This window comes from Scyliorhinus canicula, chromosome 1, assembly GCF_902713615.1.
Source record: "Scyliorhinus canicula chromosome 1, sScyCan1.1, whole genome shotgun sequence".
Taxonomy (NCBI): Eukaryota; Metazoa; Chordata; class Chondrichthyes; order Carcharhiniformes; family Scyliorhinidae; genus Scyliorhinus; species Scyliorhinus canicula.
This window is the reverse complement of record NC_052146.1, coordinates 292,226,377-292,246,916: the sequence shown is the minus strand read 5'-3', so window position 1 is coordinate 292,246,916 and position 20,540 is coordinate 292,226,377. Positions and strand designations below refer to the sequence as shown.

Here is a 20,540-nt window from a genome sequence, read left to right as displayed (position 1 = left end):
TTAATCCTGCACACGTTTTCTATGTTTCTTGAACTGCTGTGGTCCCTGGGGTGCAAGTACACCCACAGTGCTATAAGGGAGGGAATTCCAGGACATTGGCCTGGTAGAGAAAGTAGGAACGTGGATACAAAATTGTCTGAGTAATGGTTATATTTTAGGCAGGAGCAAGGTTGGAGTGGACTTCTCCAGGGATCAATGTTGCGACTCTGTTTTTCCTGATATATATTAATGATCTAGATCTTGGTGTGCAGGGGACAGTTTCAAAGTTTGCAGATGACCCAATACATGGGAGTATTGTAAACTGTGAGGAGGACAGTGGAGAACTTCTGACATAGACAAATTTGTGAAATGAGCAGATGGCAGATGAAGTTCAATACAGGGACGTGTGAGGGATTCATTTTGGTAGGAAGAACTTGGAGAGACAATATAAAATAAGTGGGACAATGCTAAAGGGTGTGCAGGGACCTGGGTGTATATGCACAAAGTAATTGAAGGTGGTAGGACAGGTGGACAGAGCAATTAATAAAGCATAACTATCTTTGGCTTTACTAATTGTGGCATAGAGTGCAAGAGAAAGGAGTTTATGTTGAACTTGTATAAGACTAGTTCAGCCTTAACTGGAGTATTGTGTGCAGTTCTGGGCACCACACTTTAGGAAGAATGTGACTCATTGGAGAGAGTGCAGAAGAGATTTCCAAGAATGATTTCAGGGATGATAAACTTCAGATATGAAGATAGATTGGAGGAGTTGGGTGTCTCCTCCTTGGAGAGGAGGAGGCTAAAAGGAGATTTGATGGAGGTGTTCAAAATCATGAGGGGGCTGGACAGAGTAAATAGGTAGAAACTGTTCCCACTTGTAAAAGGATTGAGAACAAGTGGGCACAGATTTAAAGTGATGTGCAAAAGAAGCAGATGTGAGAAAATACTTTTTCCACACAACGAGTGGTTTGGGTCTGGAATGCACTGCGAGTGGTGGAGGCAGGCTCAGTCAAGGCATTCAAGAGGGCATTAGATGATTACGTGAATAGAAACAATCTACAGGGTTATGGGAAAAAGGCAGGAGAATGGAATTAAATCAATACTCATTTGGAGAGGTGATGCTGACACGATGGGCCAAATGGCTGCCTTCTGCACCTTAACAACTGAGAGACTTGGGGTGTCCAGATACATTTCATCATTAAAATGTCATTAACAGGTACAGAATATAATCCAAAAAGCTAAAATAGAATATTGGCCTTTACATTTAGAGGTCTAGAATGCAAGGGGTGGATCTTGTTTCAAAGATTTGCAAAGGTCTGGCTAGACTGCACCTGACAAGTTCTGGGCACCCCATATTAGATAGGATATATAGGACTTGGAGAGATTGCAGTATAGATTTACCAGAATGGATTTGAAGTGTTACATTATGATGAGAGGTTGTATTCTCTGAAATTTAAATGAAATGAAATGAAAATCGCTTATTGTCACGAGTAGGCTTCAATGAAGTTACTGTGAAAAGCCCCTAGTCGCCACATTCTGGCGCCTGTCCGGGGAGGCTGGTACGGGAATCGAACCGTGCTGCTGGCCTGCTTGGTCTGCTTTAAAACCCAGCGATTTAGCCCAGTGAGCTAAATCAGTGATGTAATCAAGTTTTCATGATATTAAGCGAAACGGGTTAGGTAAAGGGGGTTGGGGAGCCCAGGACTTTGGGGCATGGTCTAAAATTAGAACCAGGCGTGGAATTCTCAGGCGTTAATCCCGCCCCCGCCGTGTCCCGAATTCTCCCCCCCCCCCCCCCCCCCCCCCCCAAAAATTCGGTGGGGGTGGGAATCGTGCCATGCCGGTCGACGGGCCCCCCGCGGCGATTCTCTGGCACGCGATGGGCCGAAGTCCCGCTGCTGATAGGCCTCTCCCGCCGGCTGGAATCAAAACACCTACCTGATTGGCGGCGCGGGCGGGGTCCGGGGGGGGGGGGGGGGGGCAGGCGATCTGACCCCGGGGGGGTGGGTGGGGGGGGGCCTGGCCCACGATCGGGGCCCACCGATCGGCGTGGGGGCACTCTTTTTCTTCCGCCCCGCCATGGCCTTCACCATGGCGGGGGCGGAAGGGACCCCCTCCCCTGCGCATGCGCTGGTATGTCAGCAGCCGCTGATGCACCGGCGCGTGCGCGGACTTCCGAAGGCCGTTCAGCCCCGGTTGGCGGGGCGCCAAAAGCTGTTCGCGCCGACCGGCGGAGCGGGAGCAACTCCGGCGCGGGCCTAGCCCCTCAATGTGAGGGCTTGGCCCCTAAAGGTGCGGAGAATTCTGCACCTTTGGGGAGGCCCGACGCCGGAGTGGTTCACGCCACTCCGTCCCGCCGGGACCCCTCGCCCCGCCAGGTAGGGGAGAATCCCGGCCCAGATCTTTTACGAGTTAAATTAGGAAACACTAAGGGAGGTAGAAGTTTGGAACTCCCTTCCACAAATCGTGATTGATGCTAGATCAATAGAGAGATATTCTGAAGGATTCAGGTAATCTTGGTCAAAAAAAGATATGTTGATAAAGAGAGAGAACAAGTTTTGTTAGGATTGGTGGTGCTGGGGCGCAAGGTGGTTGGTTGTCAGTGAGATTTAGTTGAGATAGTGGAAGGAGATGGACAAGAAGAAAAATGTAGGAATGGTGTCACAAGCCACTTAAACACCATGTTCAGCACTTGAGAGATCATCCTCCCTTGTCTTGGCACAATGATTCCTGCTTAAAACTACCACTCGTGCAGCAAAAGTCTCTTGTTTGGGTCTACCTTTAAGTCGCTTTATTCCTTCCTTCCTTCCTGTGTACTTCTTTTTTTATTCACTGGCCTCTGTGTTTCAGTCCCTGAACTTCCATTTCCCGCACTGCCACTCGCACATACAGGATTGCAAGAACATGCAATGTTCAGGCCACTAGTTCCAGACCTTTGAAAATATGTTTATATCACCGGCAGAATTTTCGAAACAAGGATGATATCTGTGCATTCAAGTGGCTCAGCAGGCCAATCCTGGAGCCACAGATCTTTGAGAGGACAGGGAGGACAAGAGTTGCCCTGAGGGAGGGGGTTCTTCTCTGTCTCCTGTTCTTGTTGCTTCTCCACAACAGAGTTTGTTGTTGTTTTCTGAATGTGTTTCAGCTTCATTGATTGATTTATAGGGGCTGGTTTAGCACGGGGCTAAATAGCTGGCTTTTAAAACAGACCAAGGCAGGCCAGCAGCGTGGGTTCAATTCCCATACCAGCCTCCCTGAACATGCGCCGGACTGTGGCGACTAGGGGCTTTTCACAGTAACTTCATTTGTAGCCTACTTGTGACAATAAGCGATTTTCATTTTCATTTCATTTTCAAATATAAAAAAAAATCTAATTAAGGGGCAATTTTAGCATGGCCAATCCACCTACCCTGCACATCATTGGGTTGTTGGGTTGAGACCCACGCAGACACGGGGAGAATGTGCAAACTCCATATGGACAGTCACCCGGGACCGGGATCAAACCTGGGTCCTCGGTGCTGTGAGGTAGCAGTGCTAACTAACCACTGCATCACTGTAATGCCCCTCCAGCTTCATTGATGAGGCATCTCCACATGGCACAATTAACTACAAATTCCCTCCTTGTGCTAATGTTAATTTGTACTCTTTTCATTGTGGCCTTCAGAGTGTCTTTAAAACATTTACTCTGTCTCCCTTAAAATCGGGTGGATTCCTTAATTGTGAAAAGAGGGTCTGCTTCGGAAGCTGATTATTTGACATGTGGATTCGATGTCTAGACCAGTGGAGCTGATTTTGCATGATCATGCTTGTGATGCTGGAGGGAATTTACTTTGGTGAGGATGCTAGAGTTTGTTTGCCTGTTTTTAGACTTGAATTTGAGTGTTCCGCAGAGACATACTGGTGTAAATTCACCAGTGACTGGAGGTGGCTTTGGTAGTTGATCCAAGCAGGGTGGTGATGACAACACCGTAGCAAATTCAAGCCTGTCATTTATAGAACATAGAACAGTACATAACATCTTTCACAACGACATGAGGACAATCAACAGCACTTAGCTGAAATGTAATTGTTGTAATGTTGACAAACATGGCAGGTAGCATGGACTAAAGTGCCACATACTGCAATGAAATGAAATGAAAATCACTTATTGTCACAAGTAGGCTTCAAATGAAGTTGCTGTAAAAAAAAACCCGAGTCACCACCTTCCGGCACCTGTTCGTGGAGGCTGGTACGGGAATTGAACCATGCTGCTGGCCTGCCTTGGTCTGCTTTAAAAGCCAGCTCTTTAGCCAATTAAATTGTAGAATCATAGAATCCCTACAGTGCAGAAGGAGGCCATTAGGCCTATCGCATCTGCACCAACTTCCCGAAAGAACACTCCAACTAGGCTCACCACCATGTCACTGTAACCCCATCTAACCTTTTGGATACAAAGGGAAAATTTAGAATGTCCAATCCACCTAACCTGCACATCTTTGGCCAGTGGGAGGAAACCTGAGCACCCTGAGGAAATCCACGCTGATACGGGGAAAAAGTACAAACTCCACGCAGGCAGTCACCGAAGAGGGAATTGAAACGGGTCCCTGGCGCTGTGATGCAGCAGTGCTAACCACTGTGCCACCATGCTGCCTTAAATTACCTGATTTGAGAAACTTTGGCCAGGAGACCCTTCTTTAACAAAGGCTTGGAATCTTACTTTAATGTCTCATAGAAAGATAGCATCTCTGAAGGGAACTTTGTAAAGAAATATGAGTGAGTGGCATATCGAGACAATAGTTGGCCAAAACATGCACATTTACATGTAGTGTATCTCAAACATCTGAAAATGCAGCACCTGCCATGAATTATAGAAAAGTGCAATAACATAGGCAGAACTTATTGAAAAATGAGTGAAGGGTAGGTATAAGGAGAGGAGATGCGTGGAGACGAAATGTTATAAAGCAGTGATGGTGGTATGGTATGTCTGTCAAACACTGTGCAATCAAAAGTATATAAATTGGGATTCTTAGAATTGAACCATGGTAGATGAGCCGGAACAAATCTTTTGGAAGAGAGGAACTTTTGAATATTATGTCCAATTAATTACTTTTTTTGAAATATGGTTAGTCCCTTACATAGATAAACATGGCAGTTAATTTGTTCACAGCAAGACCCCAAAAGCAGCAAATGATCTGAATCACCAGTTAATCTATTTAGATGCTGATTGAGGGAGAAGCATAATATACTAACTGTTTTGGGAAGTTAGTTAATTTAGCCACTTATCCATAGTAGTCATCTGCATTTCAGTAAGGAATCCCGTCTGTTGACAGGCACCTGTCCACTTTCTCCTTGAAATCCATGATGTCTGGACACCAGCCTCCATACTTGCCACTTTCTTTAGATTACAATAAGGTTTAGTAAAATAGTTGTTCTGCATTTCATATTTTATTTTTTAATTTTTAAAAGTACCATATGTTTGCCAGGCCAGTATCCCATTGTTATCCAATAGATTTTGGTGACTAGCCATGGCAATGCTGTTTAAGCCACATGCACAAATTTTATTTAACACTTTGCTTACTTCCACACAGTACTTGGTTCAGCTGGTTGGACAGCTGGTTTGTAATGCAAAGGGAAGCCAACAATGCAAGTTCAATCCCCATACTGGCTGAGGTTATTCATGAAGGCCCACTGTCTCACCTGAGGTGTGGTGGTCCTCAGATCAAATTGCTCCCAGTCAGCTCTCTCCCACAAAGCAGAAATGGCCTATGGTCATCTGGGACTGGCAACTTCACTTTCCTTTCTTTACATTACAGGCAAATATACTTCATGTGTATATTTACTTAATAATTTACTGCTACTTAGTAATCAGTGAAATAAAAATAATCAGTGAAATAAAGATCTGTGATCAAAGAACACTCCCCTACTGCTGCTCATCTTGGGAATTTTCAAAAGTACACAGGGTAAAGTGCACATGCTTTTGTCTGTGAATAAATACTAAGATCACATGACCAATGGTGATGTCGTCTACTAATTCTTTTATTTCTTTAAGTAGGAAAGCCAACCTACATAAGAGTTCTCAATTCCCAGGTGTGGAGATAATTTAAAGAACAATACTTGAAATGGTATTGGAATTGCTTTATGGGTAAAAAATTTTAACAAAATGTTGAGTTTGAGTATGGATTTTTAATATTTCAGTTTTAGTAAAATGTATTAATTATATCTCTTTATTTTGTGGTTACTAAACTCGGTGTCGAAATTGTACATTATGGATTTTTAAAAAGTTATCAAATCTTGAAATGGCTGGTTCATATTTTACATTCTGCAGTTAATTTGGCTGTCCAGTTGTTGTATGCACAAAACAAGCTGTCATACTACTTAATTGCTCCATAAAGTACTATCGGGAGCTCCGGTTTCGTCCCACAGTCCAAAGATGTGCAGGTTAGTTGGATTGGCCATGCTAAATTGCCCTTGGGTTAGGTGGGGTTACGAGGAAAGGGTGGAGGCATGGGCTTAAGTAGGGTGCTCTTTCCAAGAGTCGATGGGCTGAATGGCCTCCTGCACTGTAAATTCTATCTATCTACGCAGCCCTTAATCCAAAACGACTCCAATTCTGTCATAGAGCTTCAGTATGCAAATACAATATATACATATAGAAAATAGAAGCAGGAGTAGGATATTTGGCCCTTTGAGTCTGCTCCGCCATTCATTAGGATCATGGCTGATCATCAAATTCAAAAGATGACTTCCGTGTGCGCATTCACTCAGAAACTGAGCTCCAAGTCATTGTCAACTTCTTCTGCAAAGCATGACTTTTTGGTAAACACCTGGCAAACTAACGTCCTCTTACAATCAGCTCCTAAGCACAACACCACCCCCATTGATTTAAGATCAATGGCACAATCTTGGAAAATGTGAGCCATTTTCCATATCCTTGAACCCTCTTCTCAATAAAGGCAGGCTTAGCCTCCAGTGTACCAGCTCAGATCTATTAAGGAAGATAATATTTAAGGACCAGGATCCCCCACTTGAGATTAAGACCAGGGTTTATCAGGCAGCCTGCACTGCCAAATGCTTCGGAGGCTTGGACAACCCACAGCAAGCACCTCACATCACTGGAGAAGTATCACCAGTAGTGCCTTTGCAAAGTCCTCCAAATCCAGTGGCAAATAAGATGGCCCAACAATAGCATTCACTCCCAAGCCAACATGCACAGTAGCAAGGTGCTAATCATTCAAAGCTCTTCTGAGCAGGATATGTTGATTTTTAACTAATTTGTTTTTGGAGTGTAAGGAGTATAATGAAGGTTACATGCAATAATAAAAAACAAAAGAAATGTAGTCCAGTAGAATTACAGTGACATTGATGGTATCCGAAGCACAATGTAAATGTGCTCAAGTGACATGTCTCACTATGTGTAGCTTGCTTAACTGATTCTGTCTTCCTTTTCACAGCTGCTGACCTCCACGTAATCCTCCTCTATCAGGGAAAGTGGATAAACAGGTCCCAGATTAAGTCTCAGCTTAGTGTAGTGCTAAGGATGTGTAACAGTTGATGTTTTACTTGTAGTTACTGTAGTTTGATATAAATTGTGATGATTAGAAATGGTATACAAGTTTTTCTTTCCAAAATTTATGAAAGGATAGAAAGATGGAATGTACATAAGTGAGTCAAGGTAATTTTGTCCAGTTGACTGAACGCAAGGCCACAATCCAAAATAGCTACTTGAAATGGTATTGGATTTGCTTTATGGGTAAAAAATGTTAACAAAATGTTGAGTTTGAGTATGGATTTTTAATATTTCAGTTTTAGTAAAATGTATTAATTATATCTCTTTATTTTGTGGTTACTAAACTCGGTGTCGAAATTGTACATTATGGATTTTTAAAAAGTTATCAAATCTTGAAATGGCTGGTTCATATTTTACATTTTGCAGTTAATTTGTCTGTCCAGTTGTTGTATGCACAAAACAAGCTGTCATACTACTTAATTGCTCCATAAGCTATAGACAAACCCCATTTCAGGGTCTTTGTTAGGGAGGAGCTTTTGAAGTATCTGGTTGTTTGCAGCTGTGTTGTGGCTTTGGTTGTTTAACATTTTGCCGTTTTTTTTTAAACAAACCCCTGACAGAAGGGAGTTTGTGTTTTCAACAGACCGGCTTCATACCAAAGTGGTTTAAGCAGCTGTATTGTGGGGCAACAACAAAGAGTTTATTATTGTGTCTGTGACGCAAGGAGCAGGCAATTCTGTGGTGAGGCATTGCTGCTGTTGATGTCGATTGTTGACTTGCCATCTGCCAGATAGGAAGAATAAAAAAATGACAGCTCCAGCAGGGTGTTCAAGAGCTTATTGGAGAGACGCATAAACATGTGCAGATGTCAAGCAGCATACTGACGAGAGTTCAAAATGTTCCATAATGCTGTCTCTTCTGGCAGTAGATCTATTTCATCCAACAATTTTCAGTATTTGTGCATAATTCTTTTACATTAAATATTGTTTCAAGTTGTTCTGTGTGGCAGATACATCAGTGGAAATTTTGCCAAAAGTATTTGGTCAGATCAATTTGTGGTTCTTAAAAATGAATTACTTTCACCTTCTGTCCCCTGCTATTTGTTTTTCGTTTTCTGTCATAGTTTCTTTGTAGGTGGTGTTGAACTTAATAGTTCTGCCATTTTTTGTAAAGACATCCACGTTTTTGTAAAGGCATCCTCTGGTTGGAAAAATATAATTACAACAAAGATGCCATTACCTTGTGTGAGCCAAGAAACGTAGGTTGATGTGCATTTTTGATTCACCTCATAACTGGCTGTCTTGCTTTTGAGAAATATTCATTGCATACAATTGAACAATTCTGTAGTATTTTTCTCCTAATGGTGATGAACTTAAAGTGCTGAAGGTTAGCTGCAAGTTTCAAACCGAAGCTCCAGTTATGCAACACTAAGAGGTTGGATAATGGAAACATTTAAGTGTGGCACAGGCAGGCAGCTGTAATTTTATTGCCTATTTGCATTTATTGTTCATCAAGGGAATCCGAGCTCATATGCATATGTTCATCAGGAATAATTAATTATTTTTAAACATCTTAAAATATTGACCTGCATATACAAAAATATTGGGTAATATTGAGACTGTGTCTTCCAAAATAGTCTTGTTGTCAAACTCCTGGTCTCTGTAAAATCAATGGTGTTGACAGGCAGCAATTGTACCATATAACCAGGTCATTAATTGGGTTTCCTGTTTGTTTGTTTAAGGATAATTACAAAACTCAGCCGGCTAAGCTGAATGGTGAAGCTTGATAAATGCTACAATTGTCAATTTAAAACGTGATGCCAGTTCGGAATGCAATCATTCAGTCACATTTAAGATGCTTTTATCTTTATGCATGGGTGCAATATTGGGAAAGCAAGATCAATCATCACCTTCCCTCTTTTTGCTTTCGAGTAAAAAGTTGGTTTCCATTTCCATACTATGATTGGCTTTTATGGAGCTTCATGGAGAAAAAGCATGAGTTTTAAAGGCTCCTTTTGTCTGTCAATAAAATCAGTTCCTTTAGCCTTACAGTAGAATTAAAGGCTCCCATTTACTGGGTCTGTTGTGCTATTCATACTTGCACTAATAATAATAACTGTGGCTGATGAAGGAAAATGTTTATATGGATGTATTTTAATTTGTGTAAAAGTACCTATGCTATGCTTGTACCTTGTGTCAAATTAAAGCATAGATTAGATTCTCCTTTCCAATCCTCCTTGTATTAAGTGGAATAAAACTTGGGTATACTCAGACTCCAAACTATGTACATGTTATATAATCTTCACTGTCTAGTTAAAGTCACTTCATCAAGGTTGATGTAATGCATGTTGCAGGAGGGAGTGCAGATATGAGATTTGAGAAGGCTATTTGTTTATGTTGTGGTTTGAAGATTTCTCCCTACTGCTTTGTTTATACTGTAGAGTAGTGTGATCCACAGGATAAAAGAAACCCGCCCATTACCATTAAATCTGTGCGCGACAGATTTTTAAAAACAATCTTTTTTCTTTGTCAGTTTGAGTAGCTATAGCAGGATATATATTTTTTTAAAATTTTATTCTCCTTTTTCACAATTTTTCTCCTGAATTTACACCCAACAACAATCAATAACCAACAACAAATATCTCAAACCCCATAACAGTAACAACGATCCCATCCTCCCACCATGCCCAGACATCAGCCCGCATGTTAACATAAACAAATGACAAAGAAAAAAAAAAGGAATCCGTGATTACCCATAGCCATCTTCAACATACACTTCCCCCCGCTCCTCCTCCTCCCCCCCCCCCCAAACTAATGTTCGATGTTATCCAGTTCTTGAAAGTGCATAATAAATAGTACCCATGACTTGTAGAACCCCTCCGAGCTTCCCCTCAGTTCGAACTTAACCTTCTCAAGGGTCAAGTATTCCAACAGGTCCCCTCGCCATGCCAGGGCACAGAGTGGAGAGGCCGCTCTCCATCCCAGCAGGATCCGCCTTCGGGCGATCAACGAGGTGAAGGCTATAATATCTGCCTCCGCACCCGTTTCCAACCCTGGCTGATCCAACACCCCGAATATGGCCTCCCGGGGACCCGGGTCCAGTCTCACATGCACCACCTTGGAAATTACCCTAAACACCTCCTTCCAGTACTCCCCAAGCTTTGGACAGGACCAAAACATATGAACGTGATTAGCGGGGTCCCCCCCCCCCCAACGTTCGCACACATCATCTACCCCTTCAAAGAATCGGCTGATCCTTGCCCTCGTGAGGTGTGCCCTGTACACCACCTTCAGCTATAGCAGGATTAACGGGAGAGTTGAATCCAAGTAGGAGAATTGTTAACAGTTTAAATAAATGTGTTAAAGCTATCTCCAAGTCTGAACCTTCCTTTGTCAGAGTGCACATCAAGGAAGCAGCTTATGCTACGTCAAGAGCATAACAAAATATGGTACCAGTGAGTGACCTGTTAAATCCATATAGTTACAACCCGGCAAACAGTGACAACCAGCAAAGGCAGCCAGGCAAGATGATGTTCAAGATTCCAGTTCCACAGCAGCTCAGGTACCAAGGCAATCTCAGTGAAAACTGGCGTTGGTTCAGGCAGAGATTTGAGATCTACCTGGTAGGGTCTGATCTAGATGGTGTGGCGGATGCAGAGAAAATAAAGCTTCGACTTACCATCGCGGGCCCAGAAGCAGCTGAAATCTTCCAGACCTTCAAATACTCAGAGGCAAAACAAGAGTGACTTCCAGGCAGTCCTGGACAAATTCCAAGAATTCTGCAAGGAACATACATTAAAAAAATAGTAAAAGAGGCGCCAAAGCTCACCACGAGGTAGCCTTGCAGAAGAAATCTGCAGTTTTCAATTGCAGCCATCTTGGTAAAGGTGCTGCACATGCGCAGTGGAGAAAAAGGCCCCAAGTAAAGGAACAGCGATCTGAGCATGCCCAATCGCTTCTACGACCTACGTCACATGCTTCGTGACGTCAGAGGTCCCAGACCACGCCCACTTAAAGGGGAACTGTCCCAAAACACGAAGAAAAAAAATTAAAGCCGTAAAACCTGATTCTTTTACCTGGAACGACAGCACAATGCCTGAAATTCAACCAGTAGCTGAAAGTAACCTCCGCAGAACCTTGCAACAAGCAGTTAGCACCGCCCAAAGAGATGGTACAGTCCTTGAAGTCTATGACTCAGACTGTGAATTCTTCTTTGGACATCGTGAGCCCAATGCAAGCTCCAACACAAAAGTGATGATATGGTCTTGGAAGACAACGACTCAGACGAAGATTTCACCTTGGGAGGTGGCTACCCCAGTACCAAATCCGAACCGCAACTAAACGTGTTGTACATTGACGACCCCGACGACGAGTTCTTCGGATTAGGGAATCTTCAGCCCAGCATATGAGATTTCGACTCGTGAGTGCAGGATTATGCTGCGGCCTGACGCCAAGCGACAGAGCGGTACAAGCCCACAGAGAGCGGCCTGCTGCCACACAGTGGTCCATGCACCATGAAGGTGTTGCACGTTTTACTATGGGCGTAAAACGCGTTTATTGGAGTGTATTAACACGCCTCCGAGTTCGACGTGTGCTTAACACTACTAGGCTCTGTTCTATGTAATTATTTAGCTCTGGAGTCGCCAGTTGCCGTATAGGCAACGTCACAAGTATTCCAAGGTCAAGTTCAAAGTAATAAAGACGATACACCGATTAGTAAAGTTCAACGATCAATATTTATTATACAGTTATAATAAATACTCATGCACACACTAAGAGACTAAGCTATAACTAAACTTAAGTGAACAGAATACTTATCTAACAGGAACAGGCAAGGTCAGAGAACGAGGCCTTCGTCCTGGTCTTGTACTGCAGCCTTCAGCAAGCGTTCTGGTACTTGGGAGTCTAGTGGGCTTGGATCGCGTAGCGAGCGTTGAACTTGCGGTTTCGGCGGCTGGTGCTCAACGGCTGGAGTCAGGATGCAAGATGTCAGTCAGAGCCGGAGCACGAGTTTAACAGACCGGGCTCTGTGGGGAATTTGCTTTTATACCCCTCTCTAATGTCCTTGCCCCCTTCTAGGCGGGCTCTACCTTTCGGTACCGATTGGAACGTTTCCAAACGGCTACCTTCGAAATCCTCCAATGCGGGGCTTCCCTCGATGTTGGGGGGTGGTTTCGATATTCGTTACTCTGGTGCCATCCTGTCTGCTCCACCAATTAAGTGCTACATTGAGATGGAAATGTTGCCATTGTGTGTGCCTGGATCTGGGCTGCCTCATCAGAATGTTAAGCGCTTTGCCATTAACACCTTTGGCTTGGAGATCTGCACCTGGCCAGAAAACTGGTTTGCTGCTTGCAAAATGCTAATTAGTTGAGAGCAGGCTGTCTGTTCTCACTAAACAGGCTTTCCCTGCTGTCTTCCATTTTAGTTTGGCTCAGTGTCCATTTTGCGTGGCCAGCATGGCTACATTCCCTCCTTGTGATCCTCACAATCATCCTATTGTGAAGGATCACCTATGTACTTTGCCTTCCTTGTGTTCTGACCTCTTGCCAGTTCCTGTTCTACTCTATCTTAAACTATGGGAAGAAGAAAATTTTTTTAACTAACATCTCTACTTGGCCCTATGTCAAAGGGACATGCATTACTACAACTGGGAACCTCTACCTATCACTATTAACCTTAACCTTAACTTAACATTTCATCACTCTAAAATCTTAACCATTCACACCACAACATCACACTTCCCAACTCGGCAGTCGAGTATGGAACAATATAATACATGGCTGAACCTTTTATTTACAGAGTGTTGTAATCAGTGAGGGGTTGAGGGGTTTGGTGGAATCCGAAGATGGGGGATTGAACTCTATAGATGGGTGAGGTGCTGGAACGAGAGGCTCTCCTCTTCCATTTCCTCAACCTGAGGGTCTGCACTAATATGATGAGGATCGCGATCACCAACAGTGATTCGATTATATAGGACATGGAGTACCACGTCATGAATTTAGTACACCAGGTCTGAACCTCGCTGATCAGAGCTGAGCACTGGGGGTTTGCTGTAATTGAAACATTTACGGTGGGGGTTGTGGGGGAAACGTGTCTTGTTTCCACACATATACATATGACATTAAACAGTAATAAGTGGGCTTCCATCATTTTGCTGTTCTTCTTCTTTCTCTTCCTTCTTCCTCCGGTATTGACAATCCTGGCTTCGACCTCTGTCTCGTCCTTTGAAACCTTTGGGATCAAGCACAGTATCTGTCAATACACAGTTTAAGACCTTTACTTGTTAGTGCATCTGTCTTTCAAATCCCAATTGACCCTTTAAAATGACTGGCTAAGTCACACCCTGTGACTCCCCTCATTTTTTTTTTTCAAAAAGCGAATTTAAAGACCAGCATACACCTAACAATCCTTCCTTCTGCGAGCCGTCTCGCAGGCTTTGCTGATTTACCATCCGACTGTTCCCGGATGTAAATAGCATGTGGGATGGCGGCCGAAGGGCTACCTAACGTAAAATGAAAACAAACTTTGAAACAAACATCCGAATGAGTTGCGTATGGGCCGCGACGGGTACGATTTGGATGGGATCCCCGGGTAGGGCGTGCTGTGCCATACCCGAGCTTGGCTGACCAAGGGTTGGTTCTCAGACAGGGCGGGTCCTCAGTGCCGTTTGTCCACTGCCTGAGTAACCTGGAAAGAAAAACGGGTATGAATGTATTGACCATGACTTGCAGCCTCTATTTCGCCGAATAGAGGGGCACCTAAAAAAAACCAAGGGAGCCAAGATGCTCCAACTGAGGACATCACTGAAGTTCTCAGAGATATCTGCGGACAAGCTATTTGGCGTGTGGCCTTACAACTTTGGAAAGGATCTCCAATCAAACCGAAGTTCTCAAAGGTATCTGCGGACAAACTAACGTGTATGTGAGGTGGTCACAATCTTTTCAGCTGAAAAGAAGATGTCCATCCTCCAGCTGAACAATGTACAATCCTGAGACAAACAAACATAAAACGAAGACAAACATACGTGCAGGTTCCATCAGAAAGGACATCGTTTCCCTCAAACGATTCCTATCTTACATCATCTGGACACCTCACTTTGATTCTGCCTCTGTGAACAGGGTCACAAAGGGGTTGCCGTGTCGGGAGTCAGACACCGTGTCGTCCTGCTCTCCCGGATCCCACACCCTTGTGTGGATCAGGCATGAAACTTTGGAATTGTGTGACCGGGGGTCACTTTCATCATTGCGGACAAGTCTGTATGAGTTGTCCCTGTGCCATTGTGTAGTGTCGAGTGTGTTGTCGGGGTAGTCGGGGTCGGGTGGTGGTTCTGGGTTTTTAAGGTAAGTGACTTCCATGGGGTCACTGGAGTTGGGGTCGTAGTTGGTGCAGTGTGGGCTGTATGGCTGTGTGCTGTCGCTGTCTTCAGAGTCAGTGTCAGTCCTGCTGTCTCTGCTGTGGCAGCTTGTGGGCGTGTCGGGGCGTGGTCTGTAGTGGTCTGTGGGCGGAGTCGTGGGCGAGTCCGTGGATGAACTGGTCTGTGAGGGGGATGGTGGAAAAGTGTCTCTGGTGGGCGGGGTGAAGTGTTCTGCTGCATCCAGCAGGACATGGTGAGCATGGTTGGCCTGTGTTCCATATGCCTTTAACTGGTTTATATGGAACCACGCGGTCTTCCCATTAGGATACTTTATTCTGTAAACGGAGGGGCTAATTTTGTCCGAAATTGAGTAGGGACCGGAATATTTTGGAGCCAAAAAACTGCTGGGGTTATAAACAGATAACATTACCTGTTGCCCAACCTGGAATTCTGTGGTGTGTACGGTCTTATTGAAACAGGCAGTACGTTGCTGTCGGCGTTTCCCTAGCTGGACTGCGGCTGCGATCTGTGCAGACCTCACAGTCTCAACTAGATCTTTAACTGCCTTTTCATGTGTGAGGGCCGTCACTTCGGGGCTTGTCATGTCCAGTCCTAAAAGGAATTCTGTACCTTTCATAGGGCGTCCGGTCATGAGTGTATGTGGTGTGTATCCTGTAGATGTGGAGACAGTGTTCCTTATGAACATAAGTGCAAAGGGGAGCACTGAATCCCATGTGGAATTATTCTCTTGAACCATTTTCCTGAGGGTCGTTTTTAGGGTCCGATTCATGCGCTCCACAATCCCGCTGGACTGTGGATGATACGCAATATGGAAGTTTTGTTTGATACCGAATATTGTCAGGACGTTCCTCATGACCCGTCCTGTAAAGTGAGATCCCTGGTCCGAATCGATACTTCGGGGTAAACCCCATCTCGTGAAGATGTGGTGGGTCAGGATCTTTGCAGCTGTCTTAGCTGTGTTTGTTCGTGAGGGAAATGCCTCTACCCATTTGGTAAAGGTGTCGATGACCACCAGAACGTATTTATAGCCATTCCTACAAGGGGGCAATGGACCTATAAAATCGATCTGGAGGTTTGTCCAAGGGCCGTTAACTGGGCGAGTATGCCGAAGTTGTGCCTTCTTAGAATACCTCTCCGGGTTATTCTGAGCACAAATCAGGCAATTCTCAATGTAGTGCGTTACATCATTCCTGAGATTAGGCCACCAACAGAGTTGCCTCGTTGTTGCATCAATTCCCTGATGCCCGTGTCCGTCATGGAACAAGGCAATCATCTGATTCCTGTCCTGCTTCGGAACCACATAAAGTTGGTCCTTAATGATCACACCCTCATGTGTGGTCAGTGTGTGTTTAAAGTGCTCGTACGCAGGCACAAAGTTTCCCTTGAAAACCTCCCTGAGGTCTCCGTCCTGTTTCTGTGCTGCTACGAGATCTTTAACCTCTGTTTGTGAGACTTGTACTGCGCTCACAGGGGCGCTAGCTGGTGCGCTAGCTGGGGGGGTCCATAAGTGTCCTCTCCTGGAACCTGCCTTAGCCAATGCGTCGGCTTTTACATTCCCAGGGGGTGATGACCTATGGTGGCGGCGAACTTTTATAATGCCGAAGGTCCTGTCCTTCGCTTTCTCTAGGATATGCTGGAGTAAGGGGGCTGATGGAAGGGGTTTTCCGTCTGCGGATACAAAACCTCGTGTCCTCCACAGGGGCAGAAAATCTGTTAGGCTATTGCAGACATATAAGCTGTCTGAATATATGTCTGCTGGGCTGGGGAAAGAATCGGGGTGGTCCACTATATACGCTATGGCTGCTAGCTCTGCTGCCTGCGCGCCTAAGTGACCTGGTAACTTAAGAGCTATCTCCTCAAGAGCGCGCCCCTGCGCGTCCTCTACATAGATGCCGCATCCTGTGATACGCTCACCATTTAAAACTGTGGAGGAACCGTCTACATAAATCCTCAAGGGTCCACACGTGTCTGTGGGCTGGGGGCTTTGTTTTGGGTTCCCTATCTTCCTGGGGGGTGTTTTTGCTAAAAAGGGTCCTGTGTTATGCAGGGGAGCTACAATTTCACAGTCATGGGGCTGTCCGGGATATTGGAGGTTGTCTGCTAAATATGTGTGTGTGCGTGTCCGTTTTACTGTAATGTCCCGTCCTTGTAAAAGTAGGGTCCACCTAGCTGCCCTAATCTGGCTAACTGAACCGTCCTTCAGTCGACCGTCTAGTAGTAGCTGTGTGGGTGTATGTTCGGTTAGAATGGTGATGGGGTTTAGTCCGGTTATGTATGAAAAATACTGTACTGCCCAGAAGACAGCAAGGAGGTGCCTCTCACAGGCTGAAAATCCTTGTTCAACCGGGTCCAACAGTCGGGAGGCATAAGCCACTGGTCTTAGCTGCTCGTGCCGTTCCTGAAGCAACACGGCCGAGAGGGTCAGATCTGTGCTAGCTACCTCGATTGCGTACGGGGAAAGTTGGTCGGGGACTAGCAGCGCGGGTGCTGCACTAAGGGCTCGTTTTAACTCTTCCACAGCGCCTGTATGCTGCGGAAGCCATTCCCAGGGGGCTCCTTTCTTAAGGAGGTCTGAAAGTGGGGCGGCTTTTGTCGCGAATCCGTCTATGTGGTTCCGACAATAGCCAACCAGTCCTAAAAACGACCGGAGGGCTGAAACATTCTGGGGAAGGGGCAATTTGACAATCGAATCAATTCTTTTGAATTCGATCTCGCGTTTGCCGTGCGTGATGACTGATCCCAAATACATCACTTTACTTTCCAATATTTGGGCCTTTTTCGGGTTAACTTTACAGCCAATTTCAGTCAAGAGTTCCAGGAGTTCGGCCAGAAGCGAAATGTGCTCTGCCTTTGTGTCTGTCTGCAGTAGTAGGTCGTCTACATACTGTACCAGACATTCGGGTCGGGAAAATTTCTCTAATCCACTTGCCAGCTGTCGGTGGAAAATGGAGGGGGAATTGTGGAATCCCTGTGGGAGGCATGTCCACGTGTACTGCTGAGTTTTAAAAGTGAATGCGAATTTGTATTGGCACGCTTTTGCCAATGGTATGGACCAGAATCCGTTACTGATATCCAATACCGTGAAGTACTTGGCGTTGAGACCCTGCTTGAGCATGGTCTCGGGACTAGTAGCTACCGTTGGGGCTACTGCGGGGGTTACTTTGTTGAGTTCCCGATAATCGATGGTCAGACGCCATGATCCATCGGGCTTCCTCACTGGCCAAATAGGGGCATTGTTGGTGGAGGCTACCGTTCTCAGTACACCTTGGTCCAACAAGCTACCTATAACCGTTTCTATTTCCACCTCTGCCTCGAGGGGAAATCTATATTGCTTTTGCGGTCGGGGGTCCTGTCCGGTAACATGAACTTGTCCAGTCATTCTGCCACAGTCATGACGGTGACTTGCAAATGCTGTCCTGTGTTTGTTTAGTAGGGCCTTAATTTGTCTGTCGGTGTGGAGCGTAGTCAGGTCGAATGAGTACTCTCCCACTGCGCTAATCCGATTAGCGTAGTCTCCTACTGTGAGGGTGGCTGGGGCTCTGTCTGATCTAGCCATTCGCCAGACACACTGGTTCACTGGGTCGAACGACAAGCTGTGAGCGTTCATAAAATCTATCCCCAGGATGTGTTCTGCCGTCCGAGGAAGATTTACTAGAACTACGGGGTGCCTTGTGCTAATGTTCCCTAGCTGAATTGCTATGGGTGCTGTAATGTGCCCCTGCTGCGAGTGTCCGGTGAACCCGCTAGGTGTGATGGTGGAGGTGGTCGGCCACGTGTCTGAGTGTGCCGTGGTTGTGGAGTTAATGGTGGTGCGGGATCCTCCTGTGTCCCACAGTAACTCTATGGGCTTCCCTTTGATTTTCGCTGTGACTACGGGCCTCCCTGATGAGTCCCATAGTGTGTCACAGACCCAAGTGGGGGAGCCCGAACACCGTCAGTTCGTCTCGTCCACATTGGTGGGTCCTGACTGTACTGCTACATTGTGGATGGGTTTTGCCTTACTGCGGTTCAGAGTGCCTGTCTGCTGGCCTCTCTGAGATCGCTGGGGTGCATTACACTCTTTTGCCCAATGCCCTAACTGTCCACAGTTATAGCATTCCTGTCCTTTCTGCTGAGGGCTGCTCTTGCCTTCATTTACCCATGCGGGCTTCTGGTGCTCTCTGACTGCTTGGATATCTGCAGCAGCCTGAGCCTCTTCTGGGGATCTAACTTTTCCTTTTGCCTGAAGCGATTGCTCCCAAGCGCGGGACAATCTTTTCAGGACCCATTTTTCGTTATGGGCCTCTTCTGAGGGGTCATAGCTATTGCAAGCGCTCTGTCCTGCTTCTGTTGCGTGTGAGATAATTGTGCGCGTCCACTTAACCATGTTTTCGCGGGTTAAATGCGCTCTATCTAATTGTCCAAAAACTGCGCTGAAATGAATCCACAGCCTTCCTGCGAATGCTGTGGGGTGTTCGGATCTTTTCTGCCTGCACTTATTCAATCCTTCTACGGGGTCACCTCTATTGTACCCGATGGCATCTAAAATGGCGGTGTGCATCTCCTCTAGGCTGCCTCCTGCCACGTTCTGTGGGTCGGGGAGGGCTGCTACTACACTTTGGTCTAAACTCAGCACGGTGAGCTTAACCTGCTCTCTCTCATCCAGGCCGTACATGGTAGCCTGCTGCTTTACTTTAGCGAAAAACTGGTGGGGGTCTGCGGTGGGGAGGAACGGAGTGATCTTTTCACAAGCGTCCCTTAGCTGGGTTACTGTTAAAGGGGTGGTGTAAGTTATGTCTGGGGCGCCTTCTGATTCGGCTTTTCTCTGCGTGGTTACGGGATTCATGGGTGCGGTTATGGTCTGAGCTGTGGGGGGTTGGGGTGCCTGTCGTTTCTGCTGAGCTGCTGGCGCACATGTTCCCTGAACATAACGCTGCGCTGTCTCACTTAATTCCTGCCAATCTGGGGCGTTTTCTCCATCTAACTGTGCTCCAAAGGTGCTTTGGAAGCCATTCTGCACCGAAAGCAGAGATTGCAATTCCGCAATCTGTTTCCTGCATTTCGCGTGGTCAACTGTGCTTTGTCTTTGTTCGGTCGTTGCAGCATGGAGTGCTCTCAAAGCTGCTTTGAGATCAGAACATTGCCTCTGCAATGCCTCCACCTGCTTCTCCGATTCCTGTCTTATCAGAACGGCACGTTGCACGTCCTGATAGGCTTTCTCATACTGGGTCTGGGAACTGTTCAGATGAGCTAGACAAGACTGGTGAGCCCTCTTGGCATCATCCACCTCTCTATCCTTCTCTGCCAACTTCCCTTTTAATTCCAGGTTTTCTTTCTCGATGTCCCTGACATCGACCTTACTCATCCTATTCCTCTCTTCTAAATCTGTCCGGAGCGTCCTGATGACCTCCTCTGCGCCTCGCAACTGTGCCAAACAGGACACAATCGCCATCGGCTTGCGTGCTTTACCTAGGTTCTTTTTGTGTATTTGAGAGAGGTTCTCCCACCAAGTATGACCTATACTTCCGGGACCTGTCTCCTCATTTGCACAAAACTCTTTCCAAAGGGGCCATCCCTTTCCTTGTAAATATTTGCGGAGTTCCAGCTCCCACGTGGGACACTGGCCTACTCTGCTACTGCTGCTGGTCGCTGCGACCACAAACTTTGCTGGATCCATCAGACGTTCCATTGCCTGCATGGCCATTTCCTCTGACTCTCT

General features: G+C 45.8%; 1 protein-coding gene across 9 annotated transcripts in view; it reads left to right on the top strand.

Moving 5' to 3' along the window:
- Window positions 1–20,540, top strand: part of akt3a (v-akt murine thymoma viral oncogene homolog 3a) — a 522,194-nt gene that overhangs the window by 155,912 nt on the left and 345,742 nt on the right. The window contains exon 1 of one of the 9 annotated variants that reach the window (XM_038815304.1): window positions 7,499–7,630. The exons of the other annotated variants lie outside the window; for them this stretch is intronic. The gene's annotated coding sequence lies outside the window, so the exon portion shown is untranslated. Of the gene's footprint in view, window positions 1–7,498; window positions 7,631–20,540 lie in introns of those variants that run through there. 9 annotated transcript variants of the gene reach the window in all.